The sequence below is a fragment of the Lytechinus variegatus genome, chromosome 9, assembly GCF_018143015.1.
Source record: "Lytechinus variegatus isolate NC3 chromosome 9, Lvar_3.0, whole genome shotgun sequence".
Taxonomy (NCBI): Eukaryota; Metazoa; Echinodermata; class Echinoidea; order Temnopleuroida; family Toxopneustidae; genus Lytechinus; species Lytechinus variegatus.
In genome coordinates, this window is record NC_054748.1 from 18355303 (window position 1) to 18371224 (window position 15922).

Consider the following 15922-nt stretch of genomic DNA (forward strand, 5'->3'; position numbering starts at 1 on the left):
ATACAATAGCTTTAGATAGTCTTTCTTGAGGGGCATCCTTTTCAAGCCTTTGTGCTTATGACTGTCCCCTCAGATGCAATGTTTATTGTTATTTCACCATGAAATATTGTCATATATTTTATGTTGTATGATTAATTTTTTGTATGGAAATAAAGAATCAATTTAAAGAGCACAGACATTATAATGTCAGGCAGGGGGGGGTTGGGTATTTCATCAAGCTCTTCATTTTTGGCAGTAATGCATGAAGTTGGAAACATACCGAGCTTTAAGTATGAGTTTTTTTATTTTTGGACCTCTATTCTTGTTTATATTGACTGAGAATGACTGGCAACATTTAATGATGGTGATTGAAACATTATTTACTTTCCATTCAGTGTGTAGCGACAGTATTCTGTTAATCATTAACCACTTTGTTTCAAACATATCATTTTGGTTTTGCTGCTGACGACTAGTGTGACTAAGAAGAGATCTATCTTGTAGGTTGACTAACGATAGTCCAAATCACCTTAACCCTTCTGAAGTGGAGACACGGCCACATTAGCTTGGTAATATAATACTGCGGTTATCTCATAAACCAGAGGCACTTGCTTCAAATTAATTTATGAAGATCAACGGAAATTATTATCCAACATGATAGACATTAAAATTGGCCTGCGGTACTAACTACATGTACTATAGTTTTAGCAGTTTTGTTGGTCGGTAAAATATTTACATTTATTGACCATGTAAAGGAGGTAAAAACGTAACCTCTTATTGAAATAACAACCCACTTTTTGTAGGCAACTTGTTAAAAGTCTGTGCCACCACTGCCACGTCTTTTAAGAGGAATCCCACTTTAAGGATGATATGCATATTTTCACTGCAGCTTCCTTTGGAAAAGATGCAGTACTGACATTTAACAATGTGCCTCAATACTTTAGTTTGTTTGATTTTTCTCCCTCTTCCTCCCCTCAGTCTCTTCCCTTAATTTCCTTTGTTTTATTTTCTTTGATTACTTCAAAATTATTTTGGGTATTTGCCCCTCTCACCCCCACTTGGCCACACCCCTGTTCATAGTGCCTATGCCATTGTACTCTACTGTTTCTATCACATCTATAAGAGCTTCAGTAGTCAGCCTTGTATCAAATTCAATGAATTTAGACAGGGCTGTCACTCTAAGGATTTTGGTTACTCATGTTGTCATTATTAATCAAAGGAACTACCCCTAATTGAATATTTCTCTGAGGAATATGTAAGGTTCTCCTTTATGTGATATGTTGTTTCCACAACAGACTGCAATGACTTTAGAAGTAAGTAAATAATCGGTAACATTCATGTCATCACAGTTTATAATGAAGCCCTTTCTCTCAGGTCTTTATCAGTGGAAAACATAAAAAAAGTCAATTTATGTTCTATTGGATATTGATTGTTATCAATGGATTGGTATATATGGATATTGTATTCAGTTATGTTGAATTCAAAATTCAGATGAAAGATTCTTGCCTTATGACTATTGAAAGCTAAAAATGAAATGAAAATGCTTTTTAAAAATCGTATGAAGCTTTTATTGATTTAAGGCATTGGTTAAAAGCATAAATGTATCATAACAAAATATCACTACAAATTCCTACTAGTAGCCTTGCGGGAATACTATTTTTTCTACTACATTTACAATTTGAATTAAAAATGTATGTAACTTTAAATATGATAATTTATAAGATTAATAATATAGATTTCTTGGAGAATGTATATACTATTTTTATGCTACATATGAATGTGTTGAAAATCAGACTTAAACAAGGTAATATTAATAATAAATATGTAGATATTTACTGCTATGAAAAGGAAAAACATATATATGTATACATATATGAAGTGTTTTGTTGCAAAAGGGGTTAGGTCCACTCTGGACAATTCCGAGAAAAATTATGTTTTTTATTCTCGCTTATTCCAATATTCTTATGAGAAACTAAATTGTCATGATGTACTACCCTATCATGTGAACAGAAAATTGGGTATAAAAGAAATCTATCTATCTTCAATATTTTTTATATTTTTTCAAACAAATTTAATTGCAGACCTAACCCATTTTGCAAGCAAACAGAAATGAATCCAATCTCTTTTGAGTAAAAAAGTTATTTTTCTTTGCCACTTTTTATTCACGTTTTGATGTGAATTTCAAAATTTCTTTGGTATCATCAGAGCGACTAAAAGGATTTGAGACAGAAACCAATGAAATTTATGAAAAATGCTCCTAACCCCTTTTGACAATGACCTCTTCAGAAGAGTTTGGTTACAAAAAAGGGGTAAGGTCCACTCCAAGAAAATCATTTTCCCCCATATTGCAATATTCTTATGCGAAACTAAATTTTCATGATACCCTAACATGTAAACATAAAATTAGGTACATTGAGTGAAAAAACCAAACAAATTTGATGAAAAATGGACCTAACTCTGAGCTCTTCATATATATAATATAATAATGAATATTTGACTTAAAATGATAAGGTACAATATATCATTAAATATAATATTGTGATGAAAAGTGGATTTAATGTGTGAGAGTAGTAGGTATTCAGCAAATAAATAAACTAAAATCTATGTCATGATGACAGTATAATGAAAACTTGTAAAATTTGCAAACAAGTAATACCAAATAAGGCATTCTGGGCTTGATTTTTTTTAAAGCTACAATTCGAGGATGTTATCAGGATCTTATCTTCATACTTGGTTCCTTTAAGTTGGTCTTTACATTTGGCTGTATTATTAGACATAATGCACAACATATTTATGCCTCTGGGCTTCGTAATTACTTAACTACATGTAAGCTCCCTAAGTGCCATGCAATTATTATTGCCATGCCCCAATATCGTCCAATTCTTCTTCCCGCTCATTTGAGTAGAAGCCACACGCCACACTTATTGAAAGCTTGCCATTCATAGACACATCCATGCTTTGCAATACTGAGACAAAACCCACATAGAAACACACACATAGAGGCACCCACCCCACTTGACATGCCTACAATGCACAGACACAAATGAATCCTATGTATACACGCAGCAGCACTTATTTATTATACACACACGCGCGCTTTGCATGAATCCCACTTGCACTCTACCCCTACATGTACTCATACACAAATTTCCTGCTTTAGTCCCATGCATTTGGAAATGTGTAGTGGGAGTGAATGTGGGGTATTAAAAACCATTTCATTAAGGATTGCTGTGTGTTGTGAGTCGATTGTTCCATTGTCACTCTCACTTCTAGCAGTAGGTGGCTTCGGCTAGCAACCTGTTCCATGCGAAGCGGGATGCTTATACTATTGGAATACATACTTATCTGGTTCGGGATTAACACAACTGAAAATTACTGACTTTTGTGAGTACTTAAATGGTCATTGAAGATATGCTATGCTTTTATCATCCTATTTTATGATATATTTATACTATCTAGTCTAAGTTTATGACTGACATGATGATTAATTCAGGGAAACAGATTCGGTTGTATTGTTCAGGAATATGTGTATCAGCTTAAGTATGGATTGTTTTATATCAAATATCTTTGATAGTCAAAGTGACCGCTTTGGAAATGTGAAGGGGACTGTATATGATCACATTTCAGGATTCATGTTTTGAAATCATTGTATTTTACCAACTTTTTCATCAGATATTTAATGTGTAGGACACCTCTTTGCTGACCTTTGATTTGATTCTTATTATTCCAATAGATCATCGACCTGATCTGCAAATATGGATATTTGGTTGAAAAAATATTGTGGTTGATTTGCATTCTTCCCCATTTAAGTATTGATGTTAAAGTTGAATTTGAATAAAAAATGATAGTGCTGATGTTGCATATGTCTTGGCTATATACAATGTATGCCCAATTAGCATGCTGGAATATGAGCATTTTGCTGAATTGCTCATTATTCTAAGGATTATGTCATTTTCAGTTTTGATGTTTGCTATGCTTTATGCTATTCATTGATTAATCATATATCAAATTGATGATCATCTAACTTAACATTACTGTTCCCTTTAATACAAATTATTTGATGAAAACCACTGACAAAAATTCTCAATTGTATATTACCACTTTTTTTCATTTCTGAACGGTTGTTTTTTATGAATGGAAAGTGGGAAACCTTGGTTTGGACAGACCTGTTTTGATTGATGTCAATTTTGTGGTGATAGTCACTCAACCTGATCTAATACCCTTTCTGAAAGAGAGTCTGGAAATGCAATATGCCCGTGAGAAGATTGGCCTGAGTAATTACAAGTAAAGCTACACTTGTATATTTCGCTCTCACTGCTGGATCTGTTAAAACGAACCACTTTTTGGGCGGTTCATCATCATTTAAAAAAGAACATACATTTTGTAATTTTGAGCAAGATTTATTCATTGCAATATGTATTAATTAAACAGGACCAAAACTCTTGATTAATATTAGTCTTTTCTTTCAATAGAAAATTCATAACATGAGATATATTCTGAGTGTGTACAAGAACAAACTGAATACACGATTAATTCAGTGTCAACAACCCATGATAACATTGTGAACACACAATGAACACACTTTCAACATACTGTGAACACACTGTGAAAACACTTAAAACACACTGCTAACACACAATGAACATACTGTTCACACTTAACACACTATGAACATACTGTCAAAACACTATAAACACACTGTCAATACACTATGAACGCACTGCCAATTGATACACTATTAACATTACTGCCAACACTTTTCACATACTCTAAACACACTATGAACACACTGTCAACACACTACACTACAAACACATAATGAACACACTATGAACGCACTATGAACACAATGAACACACTGAACACACAATGAACACACTATGAACACAGTGAACACACTGTCAACACACAATGAACATGATATGAACGCACTATGAATGCACTGAACACACTATGAACACACTATGAACACAATGAACACACTATGAACACACAATGAACATGATATGAACGCACTATGAATGCACTGAACACACTATGAACACAATGAACACACTATGAACACACAATGAACATGATATGGACGCACTATGAATGCACTGAACACACTATGAACACACAATGAACACAAAATGAACACACTGTCAACACAATACAAACACTGATCAGCAGTAGATGTGAAGTTATTACAAAGAAGTTAGAAATTCCTTTTTTCTCCCTTTCTGCTTCAAGACCTGTCCTCTTATAATATACACTCATTCCCATTTGTTTATGCTTCATTAGCAAAGGGATTAAAAACTCTGCAACCATTAATAATTCTTAATATATTTTGTGCTGAGGATCTGAGAAAATCAATACAAAAGTCACAATATTGGCTGATTTGGCTGCATAGAAATAGATTCAAACTAGATATCATAATCAACAGTTTTTAACCCTCAACTATAAATAATTTTCACTATGTATCATACCATGAACACAATATATTATAATGATGTATCATGTAGTGTAAAATTTTTGTTGCCATTGTTGAAAAAAAAGATGATTGACTCAGCTACATTTGAGCTAGATCCATTAACTGACATTTTCATACAATATTTACAAATCTATTTCTTGCCTTCAATTCATGACAAATCAATTTTCTCATATTTGTCAAAAGTTCACTATACCTTTAATATGATTTTCTCAGGGAGTATGTGCTGAATGTGAATGGTTGTACTCAATCAATATTAGTGTGGGAACCAACCACATGGGCTTACTATAACATCTTACCAGGGATGCATTCAGGAGTAAAAGGGCATATTTGCCTCTCCCCTTCTTGAAAAAAAAAATAAATTGTGCCTAACTGCCACCCCCCCCCCCCTCATGTGATAACAATTTGTCTGCTTTTCAGAAAATACTTCTCATGATGAGTGAGAACCTTTCTTATTGTTTGTCACTCATTATTTAGAAAAGGTACCTTTGCCCCCCCCCCCCATTATAAAATCCCTAACCCTCCATTCCGTATACATATTGTTTTATTTCTGTCAACAACTGTGAAGATATATTCATTTCATGCGAACTATAACTATTCTTAGATTTCTCTTGTGTTTTTTGCATAGATAATGGGCTCTTGTGGAGTAAATGTTGGCATTTTTGCAATGCTTTATAGGATTAAATTTAATTGCAGCTCAATTTGATTATTATTTCTTCTTAAATTTGCATGGATGTCCTCATGTTCAATTATCCTTACAAAGAATTAGAGCACAGTCATCTAATGGGGAGTTGATGAGACAAATTACAAATGAAAATGTCAAAGAACATCTGTCAAATACCTTCATACCCTGTGAGACAAAAAAAAATGTAATGAGGGGGCGGATATTATTGTTTAACACTTATTTAAATGCATGAAGTGTGTGCCTCTGCTTTTTGACATAAGTATTTAAGTGCAATGATAAAATGGACATTCTGGGTTTTTTTAATGAGGCACTCGCTTATGTTATTTTAGCTAATATTGATTGAATGGCTCATCATTCAGCTTGTTCTGTTTCCTTTGATGTGTATTTCTTAGCGTTCAAATCTTCTATGAATACATGTCAAAAAGCTTCCTGTGAATGCTATTTTTTTATTTTGCAAATAATTATTTTTTTTGTGCAGTATCAAGGGATACACCCTAAATATCTACAAAAACATGTTTTTGTGATTCAAGCACTTTAAAGTTAAGTGGAGAAATGCTTCAAAGACACCATAGAGGTTTCAGTTCAGTTGATATTCACTGAGTAGTGTCGTGTTGCCTAAAGGTCAACAACTAGTCTCTGATTGCTGTTTCATCATCTTTTTGTCTGCTAATACCAGAGTCATATTCACAAAAGTTAAAACAAGCAAAAGGCTTGTCTGAATTGACATGCTGTTTAAAAATTGTAATGAAATAAATCATTTTGACGAATGCAAATATTTTTAAAGGAATTTTAAGCAAAAACGTTATGCAAGGTTAGTGAACCATTTTGAAATGAATTTATTTCAAACTATTGGAGTAAAATTGAAAATGAATTATTTGATGCTTTTTAACAATATTCGAATGCATGTTTAGAGCAAAGAGAATGAGATAACAAATGCATTCATCTCAAGATCTTTATTTTTGATTTGCAAAGGGATTTCTTAGACTGAATAAAATTAACTGAATAATGGTAACTACCCTGGCACTTAACAATTTCCATACACTTATTTTATGACAGGTTGGGTTTTTATAAATACAGTCAGCTACTCTGGTGTATAAAGTGGTATTAGCATTTTCAGTAAATACTATATCAGAAACAATTTGAACAGTTTTGTGAGTGTTGAAATTTTGCTGTTTAAAATAGAATAGTGTTTTCTTTGTATATTTAAGGAGAAAGAATTATGAAAGTCAATTTTCTCAAAATTAATTGAATTACCTGATAACAAGATTAGCTTTGAAGTAAATTGGGGCTTATTTCTTATGATTTAGAGCATGCATACTTCCCATGCCTCGTGACGTCATATATTTTCCAAATTTATGGTTTTGGGAATTACAACTGTTTTCACAATATGCAGAGGTATTTATTTCAGTCCTTTGAAAGTTTAAATACAACATGAAGAAAAAAAAAGTTGTTTGGAATTCACAGTCAATGAATAAATCCACAATTTTGATAAATTAATTTTCAAAGTATATGCCAGAAGGAAATATCTTATCGGATTGTAGCGTTATCGCATATATTTATCAAAGTTTTTGATATCTATTTATCATTATATGAGGGTAGCAAAAGCTTGTTCATAATACATAATACTACAGCCACTTAAAGTTGATTAAGTTGATTAAGTTGTTTCTTTTCCATTATATTTTGCATGAGGCCATAATTGCAACATTACAATTTTGATTAAAATCTTTACCACTCTATATACTTATTTCCTCATAATTTTCTTGGAATAGTGTGCAAGATTGTTTGTAGTTCCCTTTAATGTTATATTGAATCACACACCCTAAATGCAACAGCTGGTGTAGTATATATATGATCCACTTCTATAGTATATATATGATCCACCTCTGTTAATATGAGACCATGGCTGTTCATTGGCTAAATAAGGCATTGTATAACATGTGATATGACCTCTGGAATTCCATAGTTCCATAACATGAACATTCACACGTCATGCATTTTACATATCAAGATTATAATGTTTGTTGTGTTACTTTCTTCAAATCTTGATAATTTGATATTAATTTTTTCATCTATTGATTATCGATGAATTAAACATTTGAATGTATTTTTTTCATTCAAAAAGGCCATTTAAACAGTTATCTAGCAAATATAGTGATTGAATTTCAGACACAACCAACAAATGTGTCATCCTGGTATTTAAAGCCATTCCTTGCTTGGGAAATGGTTTAATTTCAGATTAAAAACAAACTCCACTAAAAATTATTTTATGTCTTTATCATTCACACCATGATAATTTTTATACATATTAACATAATACAGTAAATAAACTTGAAAGAGTGAGTAACACTTTTGGAGGTACTACCAATATCGTTGATAATCTTTTATTTTAAAAAGGAGGAAAATATATAGCTACCAAGAGATATTTAATTTTATGAATTTTCTCTTTTATTGTACTGGGTAAAGTGTCATTTTTAACCTATGATGGTATAATGACAGTCTGAGTAGTAAGTTTAGCTTAAATTATTCTCTTGAGAGTGATTTTTTCAGAGCACTCACCATCAAACTTGTCCTCACAATAAAAATATTCAAAGCCTTTGTTTGGGATATTTTTGATAGGCACTCAATCAACCACATATTACTTTGTGTGGGCAGAAATGAATTTAAAGTGGTAACTTATACTCCAACGTGGGTGTGGTAAGTGTGTATTTGACTTTCTAAACTGATCTCTGTGACAAAAATGGATGAAAAGATTTTGGTAATATTCAATGTAAATCTGAGGTTATTACCACTTTTAAAAGATTAATTAGCTCATATGATATTTGATTTTGTGGATTATGTGGATCTTCTTTAATGACTTTATGTATATATTTGTAATAGTCAATCATTTATATCGCTACTACTGTCAATGAAATTTGAGCTCTCTTGATTGACAGTATTCAGTCCATTGACAGTATTCAGTCCATATTCAGTTTAAATCTTCATGCTTTTGCATTATATCATTAAATTGAAGTTTTCCAAACTATAGACATGATAAATGAATGCATTGCAGAAAATCGCATTTGTAACCATCAGTATAAGCTTACTAATTTGTTAAATAAGTTTGAAAGATAACAGGGTAAATAGTTGAATTTTTGTTTCTAATTCCAAAAACGTAAAATGTTTTACAGTAATGATGAAGTCCCTCTCGTGATTTATAAAATACACTATAAGTTGAAGCTACTAAACATCATTTTTGTTACTGTTTTTAAGCTGAATTCATTTTGAAGGGATGATATTGACTATTATTATTCATACAGACAATTTTAGAGCCCAAATACAAGTGTTATTTTGTTGATGCACTCGACCCACTTAAAAAGTTTGTTGAACTCGCCTAATATTTTTTCCGAGGTGACACAATATTGAAAATATTGGACGACTAGAAGGGGAAACCCCGAAGTTTGTAAACTGCACTGTGATTGGTTAAGGAAACAGAGATATCCCAAAATAAATAATTTGCTAAAATTCTCTGTATGAATAATAATCATAATACTGGATGTCCCATTTTTTGGTCAATACAAGGAAATATAGGACTCGCTTTGCAAAATATTGGACTCGTCTTCGACTCGTCCAATGTTTATGCAAAGCTCATCCAATATTTCCTTGTATTAACCTCAAGGCCATCCAATATTATATAATTATTCTTTTCATATTTTGTTTTAATATTGCTCCCCCTATTTCATGCGATACAGATACAATGTGTTATTTTTAGATGATATTGAAGAATAGCTAGTACTAATCTGAAAAAAAGTAGGTGAAATCTAATATAATGATTATTGAATTTAATTGTATAAATGTGCAACTTTTGCAACTTTGACAAGAAAAGGATAAATACAAATGTATTTTAGTCTATACATATATAGAGATCAGAAGACATAATGTACTGTATCCTGTTTTTAAGATTTGGTAAACTGATACAGTCAAACCTGCTATAGCAGCCACCTGTATAGAAAGACTATCTGTCTGCAAAGACCATAACTTGTATTCCCCATTGTGACATGCATAATAACCTTCACTGTCCATAAAGAGTAGCTGCTCATAAAAGCTACTCCTATTGTATTTGTATACAGGTTTGACTGTGGTCTTTATATAGGGAGGCCTTAAAGTGTCTTTTACTTTACTGAGGTCAATCAATCAACATGCATGTTCATTTGTTACAAAATCATCATAGAAGCAATTTGTATCATTATTCAGATTTTAGATCAAAGAAAATTTACAATACCTGTTTTTCATGTAATTAAGTTATTCGTATGACATATCATTAATACATAGATATCCTTTTTGATTGAAATTCAGCTACCCAATATTTGATTTCATTCTAATCGTGATAGCTTTTTATCAAACAATTTGGGCATTCCTTTTATAGATTAAAACAATGTTAACTCCCTTTCTAAAAGATTTTGATTCTTTACCAAAAGATATCAATTGTGACCCATTTTTTTAGCAACAAGGGTATATAGGAATATATTAGGAAATTAACTATTTATGAGACAGTACAAATGAAATTGTATTGGCCATTATCAATGTATTTACACTAATGTTTTTTCACTTTGTTTAAAAAAGTTGGGCAAAATTGTCATATCCATTTTTTCAAAATATCAAAGAAAGGTTACGTAAACCTTTGAAATATTAAATCTTTAACCGTTTTTCCAAATTTGACTATTAGACTTTTTAATAAGAATTTTTTTAATAAATCAACCCTTATCTCAAATCATTAAGTTTGTTTATCTGCATTCGAACCCTTCAAACTTTCCTTTCTAAGGTTTACAATCTTTTCTGAAATACATGTACATGCATAAAAACATGAGACAATAACCCCTTAAGAATAAACTTCCTTTTCCAGCCATAAAGTTTGTATTTAATTACATGAACCTGTCAAATTTAGATTTTATTATCCTTCCCAAATTAACTGCCACCTTTAAACAATAAGACACGTATGCAAACCTCTAAAACATAATAATTTCCATGCCATATACCGTTATTACATCCAGGCTGATTCATATACTGGTACCCCTTTCCTGTAAAAGCCGCCAGCTGCTTGCATCGCGATATTGCATTTCCGGCCTGTCGTTTGTTGAAAGTGCCAACTCATTGTCTATTTTATGGTGGTACCGGCCTCACACGTGGAGCTAAAAAACATGCATGGAGTCGATACATGACAGTGTAGCATTTATCTTCCCAGTCATGTCAATCTAGGTGCTTGTCTGTGTCATAGACTGGTGGAAACCATATTTTGTTTTGTAAGTAGGTTTTCTGATGAGTTACATACAGCGTAGTCTGCTTTGGGATAAGCTGTGTGATGCTTCAGTCATACCAATTAAATTGATTCCAAATCTACCAATAATTTGCCTTTCAAATAAACATAATCTGAACTCCAGTTTAACTTAGACCACACAGCAAAAAATGTGGTGTTAACCAGTGTACACACAGGACCACACCAGTTATTTTTACACCGGTGTTAAATTGACAAGTGTTAATTCAACACCTATAGGTGTTATTACAACACATTACATTTACATTGTTTGGTGTTATGTTCAATCTCTGGGATGTAATTTTAACACCACAGTCTTTGCTGAAATTATGTGAAGCCAATAAATCAGAAATTCTGTTTATTTTGTATATTTATTACATTTACTCTTTTGTTTTCCCTTGTTAAAAGATCAGGAAAAATAAATACGTTGTCATTTTCTGACAAGTGTTAAATGATTTGATAAATTGAACATGTACTAGTAGAGATTTGTGCCTCGATTGGCCATATCTATAGTTAAACCACAACTTTAAACCCAAGTTCAGAATACAGGCCAATAGCTTTAATCGGTTTGGAAACTATTGTGTTGTTGTGATTAGATTGGAACTTGGAATTGATTACATGAAAATGGCTTACAGATTAAATAGTTTTCAATTTTTGTCTCACCTGCGAAGCAAAGTGAGACTATAGGCGCTGCTTTTCCGACGGCGACGGCGGCGGCGTCAACATCAAATCTTAACCTGAGGTTAAGTTTTTGAAATGACATCATAACTTAGAAAGTATATGGACCTAGTTAATAAAACTTGGCCATAAGGTTAATCAAGTATTACTGAACATCCTATTAGAGTTTCATGTCACATGACCAAGGTCAAAGGTCATTTAGGGTCAATGAACTTTGGACGAATTGGGGATATCTGTTGAATTCCCATCATAACTTTGAAAGTTTATGGATCTGATTCATGAAACTTGGACATAATAGTAATCAAGCATCACTGAACATTTTGTGCAAGTTTCAGGTCACATGATCAAGGTCAAAGGTCATTTAGGGTCAATGAACTTTGGCCGAATTGGGGATATCTGTTGAATTCCCATCATAACTTTGAAAGTTTATTTTTTTTCATGTGATTCATGAAACTTGGACATAATAGTAATCAAGCATCACTGAACATTTTGTGCAAGTTTCAGGTCTCATGATTAAGGTCAAAGGTCATTTAGGGTCAATGAACTTTGGCCGAATCGGGGGTATCTGTTGAATTACCATCATAACTTTGAAAGTTTATTGGTCTAGTTCGTTAAACTTGGACATTAGAGTAATCAAGTATCACTGAACATCCTGTGCGTGTTTCAGGTCACATGTCCAAGGTCAAAGGTCAATGAACTTTAGCCGAATTGGGTGTATCTATTGAATTACCATCATAACTTTGAAAGTTTATGGATCTGATTCATGAAACTTGTACATAAGAGTAATCAAGTATCACTGAACATCCTGTTCCAGTTTCAGGTCACATGATCAAGGTCAAAGGTCATGTAAGGTCAATGAACTTTGGCCATGTTGGGGTTTTTCGTTGAATAACCATCATATCTCTGTAAGTTTATTGGTCTAGTTCATAAAAAGAGGACATAAGAGTAACCATGTATCACTGAACATCTTGTGCGAGTTAGAGTAGTATGCAAAGTCAGCACTGCTGCTATATTGTACCGCGTGATGCAGGTGAGACGGCCAGAGGCATTCCACTTGTATTGAATTTAGGCTTGTCTGCACAGAAATTGTATGTACATTCTTCACTTCCTGTGGAGCTCTCCAGAGAGTTGTCATTGTTTCTTATGCTTAAAGAACAAGTCCACCCCAACAAAAAGCATAACACTGAAAATTTCATCAAAATCGGATGTAAATAAGAAAGTTACGAAAGTTATAATTCACATCCTGGTCTGTATGCAAATGAGGAGACTGATGACATCATCCACTCACTATTTCTTTTGTATTTTATTATATGAAATGAAATATTCTGATTTTCTCCTCTTTGTCAAGTGAAACAAAGATTAATTCCTCCATGGACATGTGGAATTAGCATTGTTTAATGTTATATGGTTCAGTCAAGTTGGTCCTCATTGTCAAATCTGTAAAAAATGAAATATATTATACTTCAAACAATAGAAAACAAAAGAAATAGTGAATGAAGGACATCATTGACCGTCTCATTTGCATGTCACTGAGATGTGCATATCACTGTTTTGTGAAAAATAAACTTTAAATGTCATATCTTCCTTATTTTACATCCAATTTTGATGAAATTATCAGCGTTATGCTAGTTTGATTTTTCTCTATTCAAATCAACGTTTTTCTGGGGTGGAATTGACCTTTAAAAATCTACCTTTAGTCATTCACTTTTTGCTAAGCACCATTTTTTCTCCTGGGTAGAGAGTGGCAAATATAGATTAATGTTATCACTGAATTTCTGACACAGGATTTGAACCTTGTACCGTATGGTTCATATTCTAGGTACTTGACCCCTAAACCACACAATCTAGCAATTTTAGGGCTCCTTTTAAGGAGTTGCAGATTATCTGGGTCTCATTTCAAGAAGTTGATTGGGGTCTTGTTTCATAAAAAGCCTTATTATGATAACAAATAAAAGATTTCTGTACCAAATTGTAGTGGAAGACTCAGTAGCTTTTAACTGTTATTGAAAATTTGTTATTATAAAAAGAAACAGGCCCCTGATCAGTCTTATCAAGTGAAATATACTCACTGTCCCTCTTCATGCGTTCACCTGTAAACCCCTGTGTGTTGCATTATTTTAGGGTCTCATTCACATTCGTGCCATGAGTCACAGACTCCTTACAATAAACTTGACCATGGTATTGTTTGTGATGAGGGTTTATTGATTTTATCCTCTCATTTTTCAATGAACTTCCTGGCTGTGATCAGGATGTATTGAATTTTTTGGGAAAACTCAATGATTCTGTACTTTGTAAACTGCGATAATCCCCCGGATTATCCGTCGAACGCTAGTAATGTCGCACGCGCGATCAATCGGTACACATGTACGGTATATAAAAGCGTCAGGCTATACATTGTAGCTAGGCACACTCCGGGGCATGCAATTGTTCGAAAAACAATGGGACAGGGGACATCTATGGGAAATGTGTGGTTGTGCAAAAATGCGAACGAAACACGCCTACGGATGTGCAATAATGCGAACGTAACGCATGAAGAGTTAAGAAACAAAGCAAATTGGTAAGAACTATGATGAATGCACAAGGCTAAATCGTATTCAGAAAACATTTGAACATACTATGCAATAGATGTTAGAATTGCTGACTTTCAAATTCAAATTCAAAGTTGATCTTATTTCCAATGTAATACTAATTCATTACATATAATAATTGTCAATGATATGAAAAATGATTAACATATAAATATATTTACAGACAGAATATTTTTGTATACATTTTTTTTATTTATAATAGTACATAGCTTTAATAGATATGAGAACCTTGGAAATAGGGGAATTTGCCAAGTTTTCCACAGTTTTGATTGATAAGATCAGTCATGATAAGCTTGTTTAAGTCCGTATTAGATATGAATTCAGTGCAAATCCTATTGGGAGGTTGCAAGAAACCTGTATAATCAAACGCAAAGCTATGTTGGTTCCAAAATTAATCAAATACCTTGCAATCCATTACTGATCTGCTTGCAACTAGGAGGGTAAACTGATTTTCTACAGCTGAAATTCATCTATCAATTTTAGATTGTAAGAAGAATTTTCAATTAATTGCAATTATTTTTGGAAACATCCCCAAGTCTTAGTACTCATGGCAGCAATTGAGCTTGTTGAAATGATTCAAATCAATTCAATTTCAAATTATTTCATTCAAAATTAAAACAATTAAAAGGTAAAATATATATACAATAAATAGAATGTGGAGACAGCTTGGAAGAACATTGATTTCTTATTAAATGCTGCCACCAATATACAAAGATTTAAAACCAACTAATTTGCAAGAACATATGAAAATATGATACAAATAAAGAAAAATTGAACATTTAACAAAACCTTACAAGCCCTAAAAATATCCTGATATGATTTGACAATACAGGCTTGGAGGTGGTGTATTTATAATAAACATGTGATCATGTGATAAAGATCTTTCATTTCCCAGTAATACAATGAAAACAAATAATTTCCATTTTCAAGTGAATAGACTACATGTGATTGGTGTACAGATTTTAGAGATAAAGTAACAAGAACCAGAAATAGCTGAAGTGGATATTGCTGATTGACTTGTAAAATGAATGCATACCACATGTATACCTATATGTATTTTGACAACCTATTTCAGAGGCGGGGGAGGATGAGTGAGAGATATAGATTTAAAAAAAGATAGAGAGAGAGTGTAAGAAAGATAGAGAGCGAGAAGAGAAAATTTGCGTCTTTTTCATTATCTGACATGAATACCCTCTCATTTGGTGTGTGTAAGATGTGTTTTTTCATCACAACATTGG

The 15922-nt window shown here is 32.6% G+C and overlaps 1 protein-coding gene across 1 annotated transcript in view; it reads left to right on the forward strand.

Moving 5' to 3' along the window:
• Nucleotides 1-3183: 3183 nt before the first annotated feature.
• LOC121421203 (tyrosine-protein phosphatase non-receptor type 5-like) overlaps nt 3184-15922 on the forward strand; it is a 32957-nt gene continuing 20218 nt past the window's right edge. Inside the window, exon 1 of the mRNA XM_041615866.1 lies at nt 3184-3360. The gene's annotated coding sequence lies outside the window, so the exon portion shown is untranslated. The remainder of the gene's footprint in view (nt 3361-15922) is intronic.